The sequence below is a fragment of the Anolis sagrei genome, chromosome 7 (genome assembly GCF_037176765.1).
Source record: "Anolis sagrei isolate rAnoSag1 chromosome 7, rAnoSag1.mat, whole genome shotgun sequence".
In the NCBI taxonomy this organism is placed as follows: Eukaryota; Metazoa; Chordata; class Lepidosauria; order Squamata; family Dactyloidae; genus Anolis; species Anolis sagrei.
The window spans coordinates 19,471,224-19,493,052 of NC_090027.1; positions in this window are offsets into that span (position 1 = coordinate 19,471,224).

The window sequence follows — 21,829 nt, forward strand, 5'->3', positions numbered from 1 at the left end:
TGTTGTCCACGAGGACTCCAAGATCTTTTTCACACGTACTGCTCTCGAGCCAGGCGTCCCCCATTCTGTATCTTTGCATTTCATTTTTTCTGCCAAAGTGGAGTATCTTGCATTTGTCACTGTTGAACTTCATTTTGTTAGTTTTGGCCCATCTCTCTAATCTGTCAAGATCGTTTTGAATTCTGCTCCTGTCCTCTGGACTATTGGCTATCCCTCCCAATTTGGTGTCATCTGCAAACTTGATGATCATGCCTTCTAGCCCTTCATCTAAGTCATTAATAAAGATGTTGATGAGAGTCGTTCATTGATGCCAGTGGGTGCTTCAGTCAGATGTTTCACCAGATCATTTCTGATAGCAAAGCCAACTCCGTGCATTCTTTGGTCTTCTTCAGGCAGTCCCTTCCAGAAGAAGGTGTAGCCTCCTTTTTCTTCCTTCAGCTGTCCGTCTCCTGCTCTCTGGGTCTCCTGAAGGGCTGCTATGTCGATGTTGAAGCGTCCCAGCTCCCTTGCAATGATGGCAGTTCTGCGCTCGGGGCATTCACTGTCAGTGTTGTCCATCAGTGTCCATACATTCCATGTACCGAAGTTCATTTTTCTTTTTTGGCCGCAGGGTGGTGACCCCACTGGACACAGCAGTCCAGTCAAGGATAAGAGAGGCAGACTACGTTTAGGGCACCTTTTCTAGCCCCTTCCCCTTGTGGGGTGAGCAGAGTGGGTCCTCAAAAGAGCTGCTCAGTCATGGATACAGCTGCCGAACTACTCAACTGCCTCGGACCTTGCGGGAGAATAACTGAGTCCATATCCACCACCCATGTACCAGTCTGTGACTAGGGTCTTCCAGATTTCACAGTCCTGCCCCCGTTGCCACTCGCTGATCGCCATGGGACTTTTGTTGGGTTTTTTTCCCTTGGAAGATGCCTGTGCATGAATTTTTTTAATGTGTGGTCAGTGCACACTGATCAACACACAGTCTTCACAGAGTGAGGTTGCTCGGGTGGCATAGTTTACCAAGATGACTGTGGCTTCTCAATCTGTTGCAGCCTTCTTCCACCTTCATAGCCGTTGTAACATGTATCTTGTTATCCTCCGCCTGCTCCGCCGTTGAGGTCTTTGGGTCTTCGGACTGTGCTTGGTCTGGAACCTCCCCCGTGGTCACTCCTGGGAGTGCACGACTCCAGTTGTTGTGCCCGCAGGTTCATTGGAACATGCAAGCCCCTCACAACAACAAGGTGACAGTTGATCAAGGGGGAACCAAGTCTTAACTCTTTTCTGAAATGTTAAGAGGGAGGGTGGCGAGCTAATGTTTCCAGGAAAGGCGTTCCACAGCTGAGGGGTCACCACTGAGAAGGTCCTGTCTCTCGTACCCATCAAACATGATTGTGACGCAGGTGGGATTGAGAGCAGGGCTGCCCTGGACGATCTTAAAGTCCTAGCAGGTTCATAAGGGACGATGTGTTCAGACAGGTAAGTTGGGCCAGAAGCATTTAGGGCTTTATAGAGGCAATCCAGCACTTTGAATTGTGCCCGGTAGCAGACTGGCAGCCAGTGGAGCTGGCACAACAGAGGAGTTGTATGCTCCCTGAGCATTGCTCCTGTTATTAATCTGGCTGCCGTCCATTGGACCATTTGAAGCTTCTGACAGTCTTCAAAGGCAACCCCATGTAGTGCAGTAGTCTATATGGGTTGTAACCAGAGAGTTACTCTTGATGTCCTTCACCTGGGTAATATTCACTGCAGGAACTGGTCATATTGAGTGGGGGTATTTGGAAATCATAATCCAAAAGAAAAGGAAATGGTTTTCCAAGCTGCATGGCTTAGAGTGCCATGCTACTGCAAGTATTTGAGGGCAACTTTGACTGTTAAAACACCAAATAGAAGATCCACCCATTCATTTTGTCTAAGATAAACAGAACCTATGAATATCACGTCTCCATCAAATTTCTTCCCTTCCCTATGAAGATGATTGCAACCAAACAATGTGAGCTCTCCAAAGAGTCATTTGCCAAAATGAAGCATATCCCTAAAATTAAAATTACTTCTGTATATTCTTTGGGTATAGCAGTAGTCTTCGGTTTCACAGGTTGATTCAGGGTAAGCACAGGTGTTATCTTCGCGGACATTTCTACAGTTAAGGCATTTGAGATATCCAGCTGTGTGACAAAAGAAAAGACCATCACATCTCATTCAGAAAAACCTTTACGCACCTCTACAGCCTCAAACACTAATAGAAGAAGTCAAAAAAGAAACCACTGGAAAGACTGAGGTGTTTTTACTGTCTGAGACTTTGTCATGTTTCGCTGTCTTTTATCATTATAGATTAAAGGTACATAACAATTCAGGTACAGACACTGTTCTGTCGCGCGCTGGGCCTGGAATAGCTGTCTTTTCTATGGGACGTATACTTTAAGCCCAGTGGGAAGCCAAGGGGCCTCGAAGAGAGGTTCTCAGGGATTTTTCTGAACTGATGGTCTTTAGAGTCTTTAATGATACAACGAAGTCTTTATTATGGAACAAACAACAAATCTTCAAAGGTTCAAACAACATGTTACGGCTTGGTTCTTGTGGGTTTTTTCGGGCTATAGGGCCATGTTCTAGAGGCATTTGTCCTGACGTTCCGCCTGCATCTATGGCAGTGGTTCTCAACCTTCCTAATGCAGTGACCCCTTAATACAGTCCCACAAGAGCCAGAAAAAGGGTACAGGTCAATAACTGGCTTAGAAAATGGTGTCAGGAGGAACGCTTTGGCTTCCTCGACCACGGCCTGCTTTTCCAGGAGGATGGCCTACTGGCAAGGGATGGGGTGCATCTCACACAAGTAGGAAAACACCTTTTTGCTCACAGACTCGCAAACCTCATTAGACGCACTTTAAATTAGGTCCACCGGGGGAGGGGGACAACAGCCTTGCGAACACTACTTTACCCATAATGTCTGGGAATCGCCAGAAGGCTAAACAAGGACTAAGGACCAAAAGCACAATAATCCCAATTAAACAGCTCAAGGGAAGATCTCAGGGGCTCACATGTCTTTACACTAATGCACAGAGCATGGGAAATAAACAAGACGAACTCCAACTTTTAGCACAACACCACAAATATGATATCATAGGGATCACTGAAACCTGGTGGGATGACTCCTATCGCTGGAATGTAGATATCGAGGGGTATAACCTCTTTCACAGAAACCGAACAAAGGGGAGAGGAGGCGGAGTAGCCTTATATGTCAAAAATTCTTATGCTGCAGAAGAGATTCAAGACAGCAATCTGGGAAGCCAGCTTGAAATCATCTGGATAAGAATCAAGGGAACTGGGACTCAAAAAGATGTTGTTGTAGGCGTCTACTACAGACCCCCAAGCCAGGAGGAAGAACTTGATGAAGTCTTCTGCCAACAGTTGACCAAACAGGCACAGAGAAGAGATGTAGTAGTCATGGGCGATTTCAACTATCCCAATATTTGCTGGAAAACAAACTCGGCCAAGAGTACAAGGTCCAACAAATTCCTCGCTTGCCTTGCAGACAATTTCATAGTCCAGAAGGTAGAAGAGGCAACAAGGGGATTGGCTACTCTTGATCTCATCCTAACAAATGCGGAGGACCTGATCGATGCGGTCGAAGTGGTAGGATCCTTAGGGGCAAGGGACCATGTGCTCCTGCAATTTGAGGTACAAAGGAAGGCTGAAACTAAGACAAGTCAAACCCGCATTTTGGACTTTAGGAGAGCTGATTTCCAAAAAATGAAGGAAACTCTGAGCAGCATTCCGTGGACACAGATACTAAAAGACAAGGGAGTTACGGATGGATGGGGATTTCTCAAGAGTGAAATACTCAAGGCGCAATTGCAAACTGTGCCAACAAAGAGAAAAAATAGGACAAGTGCAAAGAAGCCAGAATGGATGTCCAAAGAACTTCTAACAGTGCTAAGACACAAAAGAGACATGTACAAGAAGTGGAAAAAGGGAGAAATCACCAAAGAAGAATTCAAACAAATAGCCAACACCTGTAGGGAAAAGGTCCGCAAGGCTAAAGCAAAAAACGAGCTCAGACTTGCCAGGGACATTAAAAACAATAAAAAGGGCTCTATTCTTAGTAGAAAAAGGAAAAACAAGGAGGCGATAGGAGCTCTTCGAGGAGAAGATGGGGCAATGCTGACAGGGGAAAGGGAAAAGGCAGAACTACTTAATGCCTTCTTTGCCTCGGTCTTCTCACAAAAAGAGAGTCTTCAACCTCAGCAAGATGGAGTGGATGAGGGATTGGAGGACATCCAACCCCAAATTGGGAAAGAAGTCGTCCAGGAATACCTGGCCGCTCTTAATGAGTTCAAGTCCCCAGGGCCAGATCAACTACACCCAAGAGTATTGAAGGAACTAGCGGAAGTCATTTTGGAACCATTGGCAACCATCTTTGGGAGTTCTTCGAGAACAGGAGAAGTTCCAGCAGAAGTTTCAGCAGAAGTTCCAGGGCCAATGTGGTCCCAATCTTCAAGAAGGGAAAAAAGGATGACCCAAACAACTACCGTCCGGTCAGCCTCACGTCGATACCGGGCAAGATTCTGGAAAAGATTGTTAAGGAAGCGGTCTGCAAACACTTAGAAACAAATGCAGTCATCGCTAATAGTCAACATGGATTTATCAAAAACAAGTCATGCCAGACTAATCTGATCTCTTTCTTCGATAGAGCTACAAGCTGGGTAGATGCGGGGAATGCCGTGGATGTAGCGTACCTGGATTTCAGTAAGGCCTTCGACAAGGTCCCCCATGACCTTCTGGCAAGGAAACTAGTCCAATGTGGGCTAGGCAAAACTACGGTGAGGTGGATCTGTAATTGGTTAAGTGGAAGAACACAGAGAGTGCTCACTAATGCTTCCTCTTCATCCTGGAAAGAAGTGACAAGTGGAGTGCCGCAGGGTTCCGTCCTGGGCCCGGTCCTGTTCAACATCTTTATTAATGACTTAGATGAAGGGCTAGAAGGCATGATCATCAAGTTTGCAGACGACACCAAATTGGGAGGGATAGCCAATACTCCAGAGGACAGGAGCAGGATTCAAAACGATCTTGACAGATTAGAGAGATGGGCCAAAACTAACAAAATGAAGTTCAACAGTGACAAATGCAAGATACTCCACTTTGGCAGAAAAAATGAAATGCAAAGATACAGAATGGGGGATGCCTGGCTCGAGAGCAGTACGTGTGAAAAAGATCTCGGAGTCCTCGTGGACAACAAGTTAAACATGAGCCAACAATGTGATGTGGCGGCAAAAAAAGCCAATGGGATTTTGGCCTGCATCAATAGGAGCATAGTGTCTAGATCTAAGGAAGTAATGCTACCCCTCTATTCTGCTTTGGTTAGACCACATCTGGAATATTGTGTCCAATTCTGGGCACCACAATTCAAGAGAGATATTGACAAGCTGGAATGTGTCCAGAGGAGAGCGACTAAAATGATCAAGGGTCTGGAGAACAAGCCCTATGAGGAGCGGCTTAAGGAGCTGGGCATGTTTAGCCTGAAGAAGAGAAGGCTGAGAGGAGATATGATAGCCATGTATAAATATATGAGAGGAAGCCACAGGGAGGAGGGAGCAAGCTTGTTTTCTGCTTCCCTGGAGACTAGGACGTGGAACAATGGCTTCAAACTACAAGAGAGGAGATTCCATCTGAACATGAGGAAGAACTTCCTGACTGTGAGAGCCGTTCAGCAGTGGAACTCTCTGCCCCGGAGTGTGGTGGAGGCTCCTTCTTTGAAAGCTTTTAAACAGAGGCTGGATGGCCACCTGTCAGGGGTGATTTGAATGCAATATTCCTGCTTCTTGGCAGGGGGTTGGACTGGATGGCCCATGAGGTCTCTTCCAACTCTTTGATTCTATGATTCTATGATTCTAACCGTGTACTTGAAAACCAGAAGCCTCTGGGATTACCAGCCATGGAACTCAGGAATTCTGCCAAGGCACAGCCGCAGTCCAAAACGTTGCTTGATCTAACGAGACAACCGGGGGAAGGCCCCTTAAACCAAAGAAACTATTCCTTGAAACGCCCTTTGACTTTGAAGCCTGGGCCTGTCTCTCCTGTAATCTATTTGACCTTCGTAGAAACTGTGAATCACTTCTGTTTCTAGCTATCTTTTCCCTTTGGTCTTCATTAAAAAAACCCAGGTGTGATGTCCTCTGGAGAGCTATCACGGCTGGATTCCAAAACATTTTCATCCGGCTGTTTAGTTTCACTTTCCTCGCCACTGACCTCAGCATCAACATCAGTTTCAACACTATCAGGGAGAGATACGTGTTCAGTAACTTGCTCAGTTGGAAATACAATCAGAGAATCAGGTTCACGCAGAGATTGGGGCTCATGTTCACACAGAGGCTGAACCCCAACAGTCCTTAGCAAAACTATAAGTTACTATATTTTATTGGGGAGGGGTCATGTTCGACTTCATATTTGCAGGAAATACTTGGTGTGACAAGTGTGCTGTTACCTGGAAGATTATCAGTCTTTCCTCTATCATAGCAGAAGGCATACTGAAGATTTTCCATCACATTTGAGATCTTATATGGGATCTCCAATGCTTCTAGCAATATATATGCCTTCTCTTGTTAATCTACTCTTGACACACTGCTTTGACTGGGTGGTGTTAGTGCAGCGATTGATTTTGCCCTTGATTTATAATAGCTACAAAGGTAAGGGTTTCCCCTTGTTTTCTGCTTCCTTGGAGACTAGGACGCGGAACAATGGCTTCCAATTACAAGAGAGGAGATTCCATCTGAACATTAGGAAGAACCTCCTGACTGTGAGAGCCGTTCAGCAGTGGAACTCTCTGCCCCGGAGTGTGGTGGAGGCTCCTTCTTTGGAAGCTTTTAAGCAGAAGCTGGATGGCCATCTGTCAGGGGTGATTTGAATGCAATATTCCTGCTTCTTGGCAGGGGGTTGGACTGGATGGCCCATGAGGTCTCTTCCAACTCTTTGATTCTATGATTCTATGATTCTATGATTCATGTTGTGGTGACCCCCAACCATAATATTGTTTTCGTTGCTACTTCATAACAGTCATTTTACCACTGTTATAAATCATGTAAATATCAGATATGCAAGATGTATTTTCATTCACTGGACCAAACTGGGCACAAATACCCAATGCAACCACATGTAAATGCTAGTGGGGTTAGGGGAGGATTGATTTTGTAATTTGGGAGTTGTAGTTGCTGGGATTTATAGTTCACCTATAAACAAAGCATTCTGAACTCCATCAGCGATGGATTTGAACCTAATTTGCCACACAGAACTCCCATGACCAACGGAAAACATTGGAAGGGTTTGGTGGGTATTGACCTTGAGTTTGGGAGTTGTAGGTCACCTATATCCAGAGAACACTGTGGATCTGGACCAAACTTGGCACAAATACTCAATATGCGCAAATGTGAACACTGGTGGAGCTTGGGGAAAATAGACCTTGACTTTTGGGAGTTGTAGGTGCTGGGTGTAGTGGAAACTACCTTTAAGACGACAAGGCCGAAGCCTGCATGACAGTAGCTGTCATCTTGGAAGGCAGGCAGAGACAGGAGGAGGAGTCAAGCCGACTCCTGATTGGGTATAGCAATGGGGGGAGGAGTCGGTTGAGAGAGGGAAATAAGCTGTCAGCTTTTGACAGGGGGGGAGAAGTGTCTTGACATCAGACACAGAAGGATGAAATGTTAAGATAGGAAGTTACAGTAGGTATCTGACAGGGAAAGAAAGTTTTAAGTGAGCCTTTAGAATAGGGAATAAGCAGACAGACAAGGGCTAGGGTTACTGTATTAGTAGGATCAGTAACAGAAAGACTTGTCTGTTTATACTGAGGAAAAGTATAAGAGTGCTTATTTGCCCTGTGGGAGAGACAGATAGGGATCTGTTCTCCAAGTGTTACTGTTCCTAAAGATAGAGCAGTGTGGTTAAGGAATCTCACAGTTGATAAAAGCTTTACTGTCAGTGGAACTACTTGTTTAAGTAACTAAGTCTCAACATCTGAATTACGCTTCTGTACCTCTCATTATATGAGACGATGTTTGTTTAAAGTTTAATAAACCTTTCTTACTTCACTTTTAACTGGTGTATGCCTCAGTCTATCCATCTCCTCAGAACTAAGTCTGTCAAATCCTTTAAAGTCCAGTCATCCAGTGAAGAAGCAATAGAAGAATCAAGAGCTCAAACACACCTTACCTACAACACATTCACACCTTTGGTTCCTCAGGCCAATATAAGCTGAGGTGGTGGCAGTTATATCTACCAAGCAACATCGGTCATTGATATCTTTAACATAGGGTCAGCCTCTAAATTGCGTTATACTGGTGGCAGCGGTGGGATTCTTTGTTCCCCCCTGCCCTAGATAGTCTCAAATTTCGTTATACTGGGATTTATAGTTCATTACAATCAAAGAACATTCTGAACTCCACCAACGATAGAATTGGCTAAAACTTCCCATATGTGAACAAATGTGAACACTGGTGGAGCTTGGGGAAAATAGACCTTGACTTTTGGGAGTTGTAGCTGCTGGGATTTATAGTTCATTACAATCAAAGAACATTCTGAACTCCACCAACGATAGAATTGGCTCAAACTTCCCATATGGAATCCCCATGACCACCAGAAAATACTGTGTTTTCTGATGGTCTTTGGCGACCCCTCTGACACCCCCTCGTGACCACCTCAGGGGTCCCGACCCCCAGGTTGAGAAACACTGATCTATGGCAAGCATCCTCAGAGGTAGTGAGGTCTGTTGGAATTAGGACAATGGGTTTATATATCTGTGGAATGACCAGGGTGGGGCAAAGGACCCTTGTCTGCTGGAGCTAGGTGTGAATGTTTCAACTGACCACCTTCATTAGCATTTGAAGGCCTGGCTGAGCCTGGGAAAATCTTATGTTGAGAGGTGTTAAGATGTGCCTGGTTGTTTCCTCTCTGCTGTTTTGCTGTTGTAATTTTAGAGTTTTTTTAATACTGGTAGCCAGATTTTGTTCATTTTCATGGTCTCTTCCTTTCTGTTGAAATTGTCCACATGCTTGTGGATTTCAACGTCAGGAGAAATGCCTCTAGAACATGGCCCTATAGCCCGAAAAAAACCACAAGAACCTAGTGATTCCAGCCATGAAAGCCTTCAACAATACTTTAAGGCTTTTTTAGTCTAGTCTTCAATGGACTGGCACTTGACTTTGATCAACTGAACCTTCTCTGTAGGAAAAACTCCCTTTTACCTCTCCCAGGCTGCTTTCTATCTATGCCTCATCGGTGCGGGTGCTACTACCGAATCAAAGTGCGTCTGGGTATCGAGCAGACCTACCAGACAAGGCTTGAAGATATTTCAGCTGGATAAGTAGGTCTCAGTTCCTCTGGTTGCTCCTTTTTCCTTGGACTTCAGTTTCCTTTGACGGTCTTAAGAAAGGAAGCTTTTCTACGGGACGAGCTGGTCTACGTCCTATAACTTAGCTACCTTGTGTGAGACTGCCCAAAAAAATGGCTTTCTCTCCCAGAAGCTTGAACAAGGGGCGGAACCAAAGCTAAATTAAGATGGGCAGGAGGCCTGCCCTATAACTGCAAACTTTAACAGAAAGAAATAAAGTTGGAGCTCCTGGCACAGCCGTACCAGCACAGACACCCCATTTCTTCTTTCACCTGGCAACCCTAGCACCAAGTTATTGAAAACCAGGTCTTGAAGAGATGCCAATGTTGCCTCTCATCGATTTGGCTAAACCAGTGGTTTCCAACCATTTTTTTAACCAGGGGCCACTTGACCAGGGACCACTTTCCAACATTAGTACCAAAAGGGTTACAAATGGGTTTTGGGTCAACTTTAGATTCAGTTTGGTTATTTGGGATGCTGATTCAGAAAATTGCATTGGGTAGACCACATCAGCTCTAGTTTCTGATACAGAACATATGCCATTTAGTAGTCACAGAAAACCATATTTAGTAGGGCTGTCCAACCACGGAAAAATTTGTTTCTAAATTCGATTCGTTTTTAGGGGGTTTTTGCGTTTTGTTATTTAAAAGAATTCCAAAATTTTTCTTTAAAAAAGTTCGATATTTACGAAATTTAATTTCGAAACAATAACGAATGGATTCGTTAATGGCGGACGCGATTGCACAATACGCTAAAAAACCCTCCAAATGGGACAGGGGGAACTTCTGAAGCTTCCCTCTCCCTCTGTTGTTGACTGTTGGTGTGATAATTTATTTTTTTATCACTGATAAAACAAACAACAACTATAAAACTTGCACCAGACATACGGAAATAATAACGAAATAATAACGAAACAATTTCGAACCAATTACAAAACAATTACGAAACAATTACGAAACAATTACGAAACGAATTGGAAAAATTCGTTTCGTTTTTTAGTTGCTCCTGAATGGTTCGATATCGCTTCGTTATCAAAAAAAATAACGAATTAATAACGAATTACGAAATTAATGAACGAAACCGCCCAGCCCTCATATTTAGTAATCTGGAGGTGATGTGGTCTACCCAATGCAATTTTCTGAGTCTGCACCCCAAATAACGCCAGGAACAGGGCTAAAAACGAAGACACAAAGATATTTTTCTCATTTCTGTTGTGTCTAATAGATGCTACAGCTGATATCTATATAATAATATTAATAACAACAACAACAACAACAACACTTTATTTGTACCCCGCTACCATCTCCCCAAGGGACTCGGTGCGGCTTACATGAGGCCGAGCCCAAACACAACAATTTGTTTGATTGTTTATTTTGTTTTAATTGTTTGATTTGCTTAGATTGTATTGTTATGTTGTGTGTTGAGGCCTCGGCCTGTGTAAGCCGCATCGAGTCCTAGCGGGGTACAAATAAAGTTTAATAATAATAATAATAATAATAATAATAATAATAGCAATACAAGCAATTAAAACACATAGACAATAAGATACACAACATTATCAATAAAACAACACACAATTAAAAACAGTGGGAAGGCCAAATGTAGAGTTAAAATTGGAAATAATGCTGTGACATGAATGGAAGGTGATACTGGTGTTTGTGGAAGGGCATACGAGCAGACTTAAAGAAATGTAAAGTGCTTTGGAGGACAAAGTGCTATGAGGGGAAGGCACACTGGAACAGCCACATCTTCCAAGTTCCTCCTGAAGACTGCCAAGGTTGGAGCCTGTCTGATGTCTTTAGGGAGTTAGTTCCAGAGTCGAGGGGCCACCACTGAAAAGGCCCTCTCTCTCGGCAACGTCCTGGCATCTCCTTGGGCTGGGGCCCATGGGCTGGGGACCACTGCACTAAACCAAAATTCTCTGGATTGGCAGCATTACCGTACCTCCCCCCCACCATGCTTATTCCCCACTCCATGTAAAGACTCACCTGCGGCAAAGCAGAATATCAGTGAAAAGCCAAGAGTCAGAATCTTGCTTGTCTGAGCCTTCATGCTGAAAGGTCAATCAGAGAAATAAAAAAATAACCCCCGAAGCCAAATCTAAACATGGAAATAATATAACCCCCTTCCCTCCTTTGATGGTTCTTGATGGAAAATAGTCCAGGGGCATTGTAGGTTTTTTTCAGGCTATATGGCCATGTTCTAGAGGCATTCTCTCCTGACGTTTCGCCTGCATCTATGGCAAGCATCCTCAGAGACCTCACTACCTCGGAGGATGCTTGCCATAGATGCAGGCAAAACGTCAGGAGAGAATGCCTCTAGAGCATGGCCATATAGCCTGAAAAAAACTACAACAACCCAGTGATTCCGGCCATGAAAGCCTTCGACAATACATAGTCCAGGGGCAGCTCTTTTTATGACTCATTTTCCTATCTTTGTTGTTCTTTCAATTCATTCCAATATGTAACAAAATTTGAAAAGAAAGTGTTTCTGGTTTGAAACTGTGATTTCTGTTTAATTGTGCAGTGCTTAGAATCATAGAATCAAAGAGTTGGAAGAGACCTCATGGGACATCCAGTCCAACCCCCTGCCAAGAAGCAGGAATATTGCATTCAAATCACCCCCGACAGATGGCCATCCAGCCTCTGTTTAAAAGCTTCCAAAGAAGGAGCCTCCACCACACTCTGGGGCAGAGAGTTCCACTGCTGAACGACTCTCACAGTCAGGAAGTTCTTCCTCATGTTCAGATGGAATCTCCTTTCTTGTAGTTTGAAGCCATTGTTCCATTGCGTCCTAGTCTCCAGGGAAGCAGAAAACAAGCTTGCTCCCTCCTCCCTGTGGCTTCCTCTCACATATTTATACATGGCTATCATATCTCCTCTCAGCCTTCTCTTCTTCAGGCTAAACATGCCCAGCTCCTTAAGCCGCTCCTCATAGGGCTTGTTCTCCAGACCCTTGATCATTTTAATTGCCCTCCTCTGGACACATTCCAGCTTGTCAATATCTCTCTTGAATTGTAGTGCCCAGAATTGGACACAATATTCCAGATGTGGTCTAACCAAAGTGGAATAGAGGGGTAGCATTATTTCCCTGGACCTAGACACTATGCTCCTATTGATGCAGGCCAAAATCCCATTGGCTTTTTTGCCGCCACATCACATTGTTGGCTCATGTTTAACTTGTTGTCCACGAGGACTCCAAGATCTTTTTCAGACGTTCTGCTCTCGAGCAAGGCATCCCCCATTTTGTATCTTTGCATTTCGTTTTTCCTGCCAAAGTGGAGTATCTTGCATTTGTCACTGTTGAACTTCGTTTTGTTAGTTTTGGCCCATCTCTCTAATCTGTCAAGATCGTTTTGAATCCTGTTCCTGTCCTCTGGAGTATTGGCTATCCCTCCCAATTTGGTGTCGTCTGCAAACTTGATCCTGCCTTCTAACCCTTCATCTAAGTCAGTGTTTCTCAACCTGGGGGTCAGGACCCCTGGGGGGTCACGATGGGGTATTGAAGGGATTGCCAAAACCATCAGGATACACAGTATTTTCTGCTGGTCATGGGAGTTCTGTGTGGGAAGTCTGGCCCAATTCTATGGTTGGTGGGGTTCAGAATGCTCTTTGATTGTAGGTGAACTATAAATCCCAGCAATTACAACTCCCAAATGTCAAGGTCTACTTTCCCCAAACTCCCAACAGTGTCTACATTTGGGCATATTGAGTATCCGTGCCAGGTTTAGTCCAGATCTATCATTGTTTCAGTCTACAGTGCTTTCTGGAGATAGGTGAACTACAACCCAAACTCAAGGCCAATTCTCACCTAACCCTTTCATTATTTTTTGCTGGTCATGGGCGTTCTATGTGCCAAGTTTGGGTCAATTCCATCTCTGGTGGAGTTCAGAATGTTCTTTGATTGTAGGTGAACTATAAATCCCAGCAACTACAACTCCCAAGGTCCATCCTGTCTATGAGATATTTACATGACGATTCATAACAATAGCAAAATTCCAGTTATGAAGTAGCAACAAAATAATTTTAGGGTTGGGGGTCATCACAACATGAGGAACTATATAAAGGGGTCATGGCGTTAGGAAGGTTGAGAACCACTGATCTAAGTCATTAATAAAGATGTTGAACAGGACTGGGCTTATTTTTAAAGTAGTTGTTATACTCAGGAAATTTTGTTTTTATGGCTGCCACAAACTATGTTGAATTGAGACTATGAGATATCCATTGAAAAGCTATAGCAAAATGTGCTACAGGATGTCCCACAAAAACAAAGTTTTTTAGACCTCACAACCTCTGAGGATGCTTGCCATAATAATAATAATAATAATAATAATAATAATAATAATACTTTATTTGTACCCCGCTACCATCTCCCCAAGGGACTCGGTGCGGCTTACATGAGACCAAGCCCACAATACATCAATAAACAGAACATCAATAAAATAAAACATCAATAAACAATCAATATCCTTCTAGAAGTTCTTCACTCTTTTGTACTGCCACCAAACATGGTAATAGGAGCCTAGTTGGTCTCCGCATTCTGGAAGGAGATACCTTTACAAGTACAAAGAATATTGCAGATTAAATTTGAGTTGAAACCCAAATATTATTACACTTATTAGACTTTGACCCAGGATTAAACAATGATAGGTTATTATATCACCTGTCAGCAGAGGCGGCCCTAGGTATTTTTCAAAGGTAAGCAAACAGTAATTTGGCGCCCCCCCCCCCCCCCAACCAATCATTGATATATATTTTCTGTTCGTCGTGGGAGTTCTGTATGCCATATTTGGTTCAATTCCATCATTGGTGGAGTTCAGAATGCTCTTTGATTGTAGGCTAACTATACATCCCAGTAACTACACTTGCCGTACTTGCTCACTTGCCTGGCCTGTTTTGGGTCCGGAGGCGTGCCTGAAGACCCCGGTGTGTGCACCAAAAGTCACCTCTTCTCCTGACTTTCTCCTCAGCCACTGGGACCAAGAGAGAGAGAGAGAAAGAAAGAGAGACAGAGGTGGAGATGCCCACCTTTCCTGAAGGTAGGCACAAAAACAAAGGAGGGAGCGGAGGTGAGAGATACCTCCAGCCGGAGGGGCTCTCTCTCTCTCTCTTGGTCCCAATGGCTGAAGAGAAAGTCAGGAGAAGAGGCGACTTTTGGTGCTCACGCTGGGGTCTTCAGACATGCCTCCGGACCTGAAGCAGGCCAGACGCGGTGGCTCCACCCCTTGGCCCACCCGCAGATTGGGGAGAGGAGGCGGGTGGAGCGCTGGGGGATCGGGAAAGGGAGCCGGTCATGGGGAAGGGATCGAACACGGAGAACGATTGAGCGCCGGCTCTGCTCGCGCACCCGGTGGCCAGGTGGAGCAGGAACGAGAGGGGCTAGGCGAGGCTCAAGGGCCCGGCCCCTTTGGGAAGAGGATCGCCCGGCAGCGAGGCAAGAAAGCCGAGGCTCCCCCCGGACTGCTAGGGCTGTTGTGAGCTGAGAGGGTGGTCCTCAAGTGGCAGTCGAGGGGCATTTACAGAGGCGCTTCTGTGCCCCTGACAAAAAAAAAGTGTTCTGCGACCGCTTACTTCGCGTAATGGACGAGCCGCCCCTGCCTGTCAGCAGCTGCAAGAACTGTCCTAGCCAGAAAATGGAAAACTAAAGAGCTCCCCTCACTGGAATCTTGGTTTCTCAAGATAAGAGATTATATGGAGATGGATACACTGGCGAACATGGTTTATGATAAGAGTAAGAAAAGAATGATCAACTGGCAACCGTTAAAGAAGTACTTAAGAGAAAGGAAAAATATCCAGATAGAATAAAAGTGAAGGTGATTTAGAACTTAACAAGGAGACAAAAAGCAAGTATGCAATTCTATTTATCCCTGTGGACCAGTGGTTCTCAACCTTCCACATGCTGCGACCCCTTAATACAGTTCCTCATGTCATGGTGACCCCCAACCATAAAATTATTTTCATTGCTACTTCACAACTGTAATTTTGCTACTGTTATGAATCGTAATGCAAATATCTGATATGCTGGATTAATTTTCATTCACTGGACCAAATTTGGCACAAATACCTGATATGCCCAAATTTGAATACTGGTGGGGTTGGGGGAAGTTGATGTTGTCATTTGGGAGTTGTAGTGCCTGGGATTTATAGTTCACCTACAATCAAGGAGCATTCTGAACTCCACTAAGGACGGAATTGAACCAAACTTGGCACGCAGACCTTCCATGACCAACAGAAAATACTGGAAGGGTTTGGTGGACATTGACCTTGAGTTTGGGAGTTGTAGTTCATCGACATCCAGAGAGCACTGTGGATTCAAACACAGTGGGCATGAATATTCCATAATGCCCAAATATGAACACAGATGGAGTTTGGGGAAAATAGACCTTACCCTTTGGGAGTTGTGGTTGCTGGGATGTATAGTTCACCTAGAGTCAAAAAGCATCCTGAACCCCATCAACAATAGAATTGGGTCAAACTTCCCACACAGAAGCCCCATGACCAACAGAAAATACTGTGTTTTCCGATAGTCTTTGGCGACCCCTCTGACACCCACTCACGACCCCCTCAGGGTTGAGAAACCCTGCTGTGGACTATACTGGAAGTCAATCAATGTATGGATCTCAACATACGCTTATTATCATCACACTCCCCCCTTACCCCCCAACAACACCCTTGGCCACAATACTAATGTAATTTCCTCCCCCCTCCCCCCGTCTATATTGTATGTTATATTTATTATTATGGAAAACTGCACAATAAAGACAATTTACAAATAAATAAATAAATAAAATAAACAATCAATATAATATAAATCATAATCACATAAACAAAACAGACAATAAACAATGAACAGTAACATATAAACATTTAAAACCAAAGGCCGGGCCATAGATGCAGGCGAAACATCAGGAGAGAATAATAATAATAATAATATTTATTTGTACCCCGCCACCATCTCCCCGATGGGGACTCGGTGCAGCTTACATGACAATTTGCAGACGACACCAAATTGGGAGGGATAGCCAATACTCCAGAGGACAGGAGCAGGATTCAAAACGATCTTGACAGATTAGAGAGATGGGCCAAAACTAACAAAATGAAGTTCAACAGGGACAAATGGAAGATACTCCACTTTGGCAGGAAAAACGAAATGCAAAGATACAGAATGGAGGACAATGCCTGGCTCGAGAGCAGTACGTGTGAAAAAGATCTTGGAGTCCTCGTGGACAACAAGTTAAACATGAGCCAACAATGTGATGTGGCGGCAAAAAAAGCCAATGGGATTTTGGCCTGCATCAATAGGAGCATAGTGTCTAGATCTAAGGAAGTAATGCTATCCCTCTATTCTGCTTTGGTTAGACCACACCTGGAATATTGTGTCCAATTCTGGGCACCACAATTCAAGAGAGATACAGACAAGCTGGAATGTGTCCAGAGGAGGGCGACTAAAATGATCAAGGGTCTGGAGAACAAGCCCTATGAGGAGCGGCTTAAGGAGCTGGGCATGTTTAGTCTGAAGAAGAGAAGGCTGAGAGGAGATATGATAGCCATGTATAAATATGTGAGAGGAAGCCACAGGGAGGAGGGAGCAAGCTTGTTTTCTGCTTCCTTGGAGACTAGGACGCGGAACAATGGCTTCAAACTACAAGAAAGGAGATTCCATCTGAACATGAGGAAGAACTTCCTGACTGTGAGAGCCGTTCAGCAGTGGAACTCTCTGCCCCGGAGTGTGGTAGAGGCTCCTTCTTTGGAAGCTTTTAAACAGAGGCTGGATGGCCATCTGTCAGGGGTGATTTGAATGCAATATTCCTGCTTCTTGGCAGAATGGGGTTGGACTGGATGGCCCATGAGGTCTCTTCCAACTCGTTGATTCTATGATTCTATGATTCTATGAGGCCAAGCCCAAAACAACAATTACATAAAATAAAAATGAAAACGCAAATAATGAACAATAATAATGCGATTACATAAAACAAATGAAAACATTGCAATCTAAGATGACAATAAGCAATAGAATGCTTCTAGAATTCTATTGCTTATTGTATTACAATTAGAATTACAATAGAATGCTTCTAGAACATGGCCATATAGCCCGAAAAACCTACAACCCAAAGTTTTTGAAGTTTAATAAACTTTTTCCATTTTTTTTCCTGATAGAACCAATTAGAAAATGACATTTATAACCCAGGAACAAAAATCGTGTTGCATAGTGTTATTAACACGCTCCTTCAGTCCTGTACATTCTTCTCTGCTGTAACGATTCTCACTCACCTGCCTGTTATCTTCGAAAATAATTAGTAATCACACTATTTCTTTAGTTAGTACTTGAGCCAGGACACCAATTGCTGGATGGAAAGGAATTCAGGATGTCTCCCTAGCAGCTGATGACTACGCATCCATTGCTGCTTTCTTAATATTATCAAGGATTACTCTTGGAAAGTTTCATAAAGTTCTGGCAGAGACATTGATTTCTTACTGTTCTGTAGCAAATGAACCTCCACACATAATTAGGATTTGGACACTGCAAAACTATCCAAAGGAGTGAGGCTTTGATCAAGGAACACAATGTGAGAAAGAATGGCTATTAACCACAGATGTACAAGTAATGTTGAAGTGCAAGTTAATCTATTACGAGGGTTGAATGAAAAGTAATGCCTCCACCTTCATAACTCAACAGATGGTATGCAGCAGGTACTGGCTTGTTCAGTAGACTCTACTCTACAGTCCCATTTTGGCGGGAAGCCTAAGCATTGAATGGTTGTGCTGTTAAAGTGCAAAGTATGGAACCCTGCGCAGATGGTTGGTCAATGCGACTTTAGCAATGTGTAGTCATTGAATTCTTGACAGCAAAAGTTGTCACCCCAAAGGAGATTCATCAGAGAATGCAAGCTGTTTATGGTGATTTTGTGGATGTGAGTACTGTACATCAGTGGGTAAATTTAAAGATGTTGAGGTGGGAACATCTGACTTGACACTGATTATCTAGATCCGGCACAGTCTGGCTTCAGACCGGGACATGGAACAGAAACAGCCTTGGTTGCCTTGGTAGATGATCTTCGCCGGGAGCTCGACAGGGGGAGTGTGTCCCTGTTAGTTCTGCTGGACCTCTCAGCGGCCTTCGATACCATCGATCACAGTATCCTTCTGGGGCGCCTCATGGACATGGGGCTCGGGGGCACTGCTCTGCAGTGGCTCCGATCCTTCCTTGAGGGACGGTCCCAGAAGATGTTACTGGGTAACACCTGTTCGGCCCCACAGCCGTTGTCGTGTGGAGTCCCACAGGGTTCGATTCTGTCCCCAATGTTGTTTAACATCTACATGAAGCCGCTGGGGGAGATCATTCGGAGTTTCGGATTGAGATGTTATCTCTACGCAAATGATGTCCAAATCTGTCACTCCTTCTCACCTGTCACCAAGGAGGCTGTCCAGACCTTGAATCGGTGTTTAGCTGCTGTGTCAGACTGGATGAGAGCCAACAAATTGAAATTGAATCCAGACAAGACAGAGGTCCTACTGGTCAGTCGTAAGGCCGAACAGGGTATAGGGTTACAGCCTGTGCTGGACGAGGTTACACTCCCCCTGAAGACGCAGGTTCGCAGCTTGGGAGTGATCCTGGACTCATCGCTGAGCCTAGAACCCCAGGTCTCGGCGGTGGCCGGGAGAGCTTATGCACAATTAAAACTTGTGCACCAGTTGCGCCCGTACCTTGGGAAGTCTGATCTGTCCACAGTGGTCCACGCCCTTGTTACATCCCAAATAGACTACTGCAACGCACTCTACATGGGGTTGCCCTTGAAGACTGTTCGGAAACTTCAACTAGTCCAGCGAGCGGCAGCCACATTGCTCACCGGAGCGACATACAGGGAGCACACCACCCCCCTGTTGTGTCAGCTCCACTGGCTGCCGGTTCAGTTCTGAGCTCAATTCAAGGTGCTGGTTTCTGTCCGAACGTATCTCCCTCTACGTCCCACCCCGGAGTTTGAGATCATCTAGGGAAGCCCTGCTCTCGACCCCACCACTTTCACAAGTGAGGCTGGTGGAGACGAGGAGCAGGGCTTTCTCAGTGGTGGCCCCTCACCTGTGGAACTCACTCCCGGGGGAAATTAGGGCATCAACATCCCTCCTCTCCTTCAGGAGGAAGGTAAAGACGTGGTTGTGGGACCAGGCCTTTGGGCAATCTGACAACTAGATAAGATAATCAGGCGAGTATGACCAGGACTGACAATGTGGAATTGAAAGTGGATCTATGAGATAGTGAACGCTGACCGTTTATGAGGAATTGGGTTTGTATTGTTTTTATTGGTTTTTATAGTTGTCATGTAGGAATCGTTGTCTAACTGTGAATTGATGCTATTTCTGTTTTTGATTGTTATGTGATGCGGGCATCGAATTGTGCCTTTGCTTTTGTAAGCTGCCCTGAGTCCCCTTCGGGGTGAGAAGGGCAGGGTAGAAGAAACCGAAATAAATAAATAAATAAATACTTGCATGACAAAAAAAGAGTTGGATGTCCTGTGACAGCAACCACTGAGTTTCATAAGCAAAAGGTTGACAGGTTGATTCAGGATGATCGTTGTATCACTAAGAGAGAAATTTCAAGCATAATCAGTATTTCACAAGAACGTGTGGGTCACATTATTGCTTTCGCATTCGCAGGATAGTTGATTTTGCCCAGGGGCGCTTTTGAGGCGCTCTTGGGGGAAAGTAGACCTTGACATATGAGAGTTGTAGTTACTGGGATGTATAGTTCACCTACAATCAAAGAGCATTCCGAACTCCACCAATGATGGAATTGAACCAAATATGGCACACAGAACTCCCACGATGGACAGAAAATATATATCAGTGATTGGTTAGGGTGGGCATCAAAATACTTTTTGCTTACCGTTGAAAATTACCTAGGGCTACCTCTGTCTGTTCATGATGGGTTGCGGAAACAGAGTGTCTACTTCTTCCCTGACGGCTTCAGAAAACTTGTTTATTTATTTATTTACTTTATTTGTATACCGCTCTTCTCAGCCCTTAGGTGACTCAGAGCGGTTAACAGCAACGGTTTCAGTATACAGAATACAAGATTAGGTATTTAAAAGCAATCACATAACAAGTTAATTTAAACAGTAAACATCAATACAACAGTATATCAATACATCAATATAACAAATCCATCAGATCTCATCACTAGAATCAGAATCCAGTCTCGTTATCCATTATTCCATGTTCCGCTAATCAATCAATTGCACTGCTTAGTCAAATGCCTGTTCAAACAGCCAGGTCTTCACTTTTCTCCGGAATGTCAGTAAGGAGGGGGTCGATCTGATGTCTGCAGGAAGGGCGTTCCACAGCCGAGGGGCCACCACTGAGAAGGCCCTGTCTCTCGTCCCCGCCAGGCGTGCTTGTGAAACTGGCGGGACCGAGAGCAGGGCCTCCCCAGACGATCTTAATGTCCTAACTGGTTCATAGGAGGAGATGCGTTCGGACACGTAGATCAGGCCAGAACCGTTTAGGGCTTTAATGGCTAAAGCCAGCACTTTGAATTGTGCCCGGTAGCAAATTGGCAGCCAGTGGAGCTGGCGCAGCAGTGGAGTGGTGTGCTCCCTGAGTGCCGCTCCTGTTAGTTAGCATCCTGGCTGCCAATCGTTGTACCATTTGAAGCTTCTGAGCAGTCTTCAGAGGCAACCCCACGTAGAGAGTGTTGCAATAGTCTATACGGGATGTGACTAGAGTGTGGACTACCGTGGCCATTGTTGGCAGAAATGTATCTAATTGTCTGGTGATTATGTGAAAAAGTGAATAGTGGTGGTTAAAGAGCACCAGCTCCAGCTTCCCATGAGGGGACATGAGAGAAGCCTCCCACAGGATGGCAAAACATCCAGACGTCTCCTGGGCAATGTCCTTGCAGACGGCCAAATTCTCTCACATCAGAAACGACTTGCAGTTTCTCAAGTCGCTCCTTACATGAAGAAAAAAAAATGTTCTGAACTATGAATCAAATGGAAGTCAGATGTCTGCAACTCGGGGACCGCTTGTATATTTAATATATATTCAACATATGCTATTATTACCAAGGAAACACGTCATCCACCGGGATTGTGGCGCAGCTGGCTGAGTGTCAGCTGCATTAAGATCACTCTGACCAAAAAGGTCATGAGTTCGAAGCCAGCCCGGGTTGGAGTGGGCTTCCAACCAATTGTTGTCAACCTTTGCAACCCGAAAGACAGTTGCATCTGTCAAGTAGGAAAATTAGGTAGCACCTTGTGTGGGGAGGCTAAATTAACTAATTTATGAGGCCATAAAAAAGACTCCAGCAAAGCACTCCAGCAAAAGCATGCGGGGAATGTGGAAATACTTCATTAGTGTCGCAGATGGACGATGAAAGCGACAGCTCCCCTGGTGGCTAGAAAAAAGTTAAATAGCCTCTGTGTATGTCTGTATACGTTGTATGTCAAAAATTGGCATTGAATGTTTGCCATATATG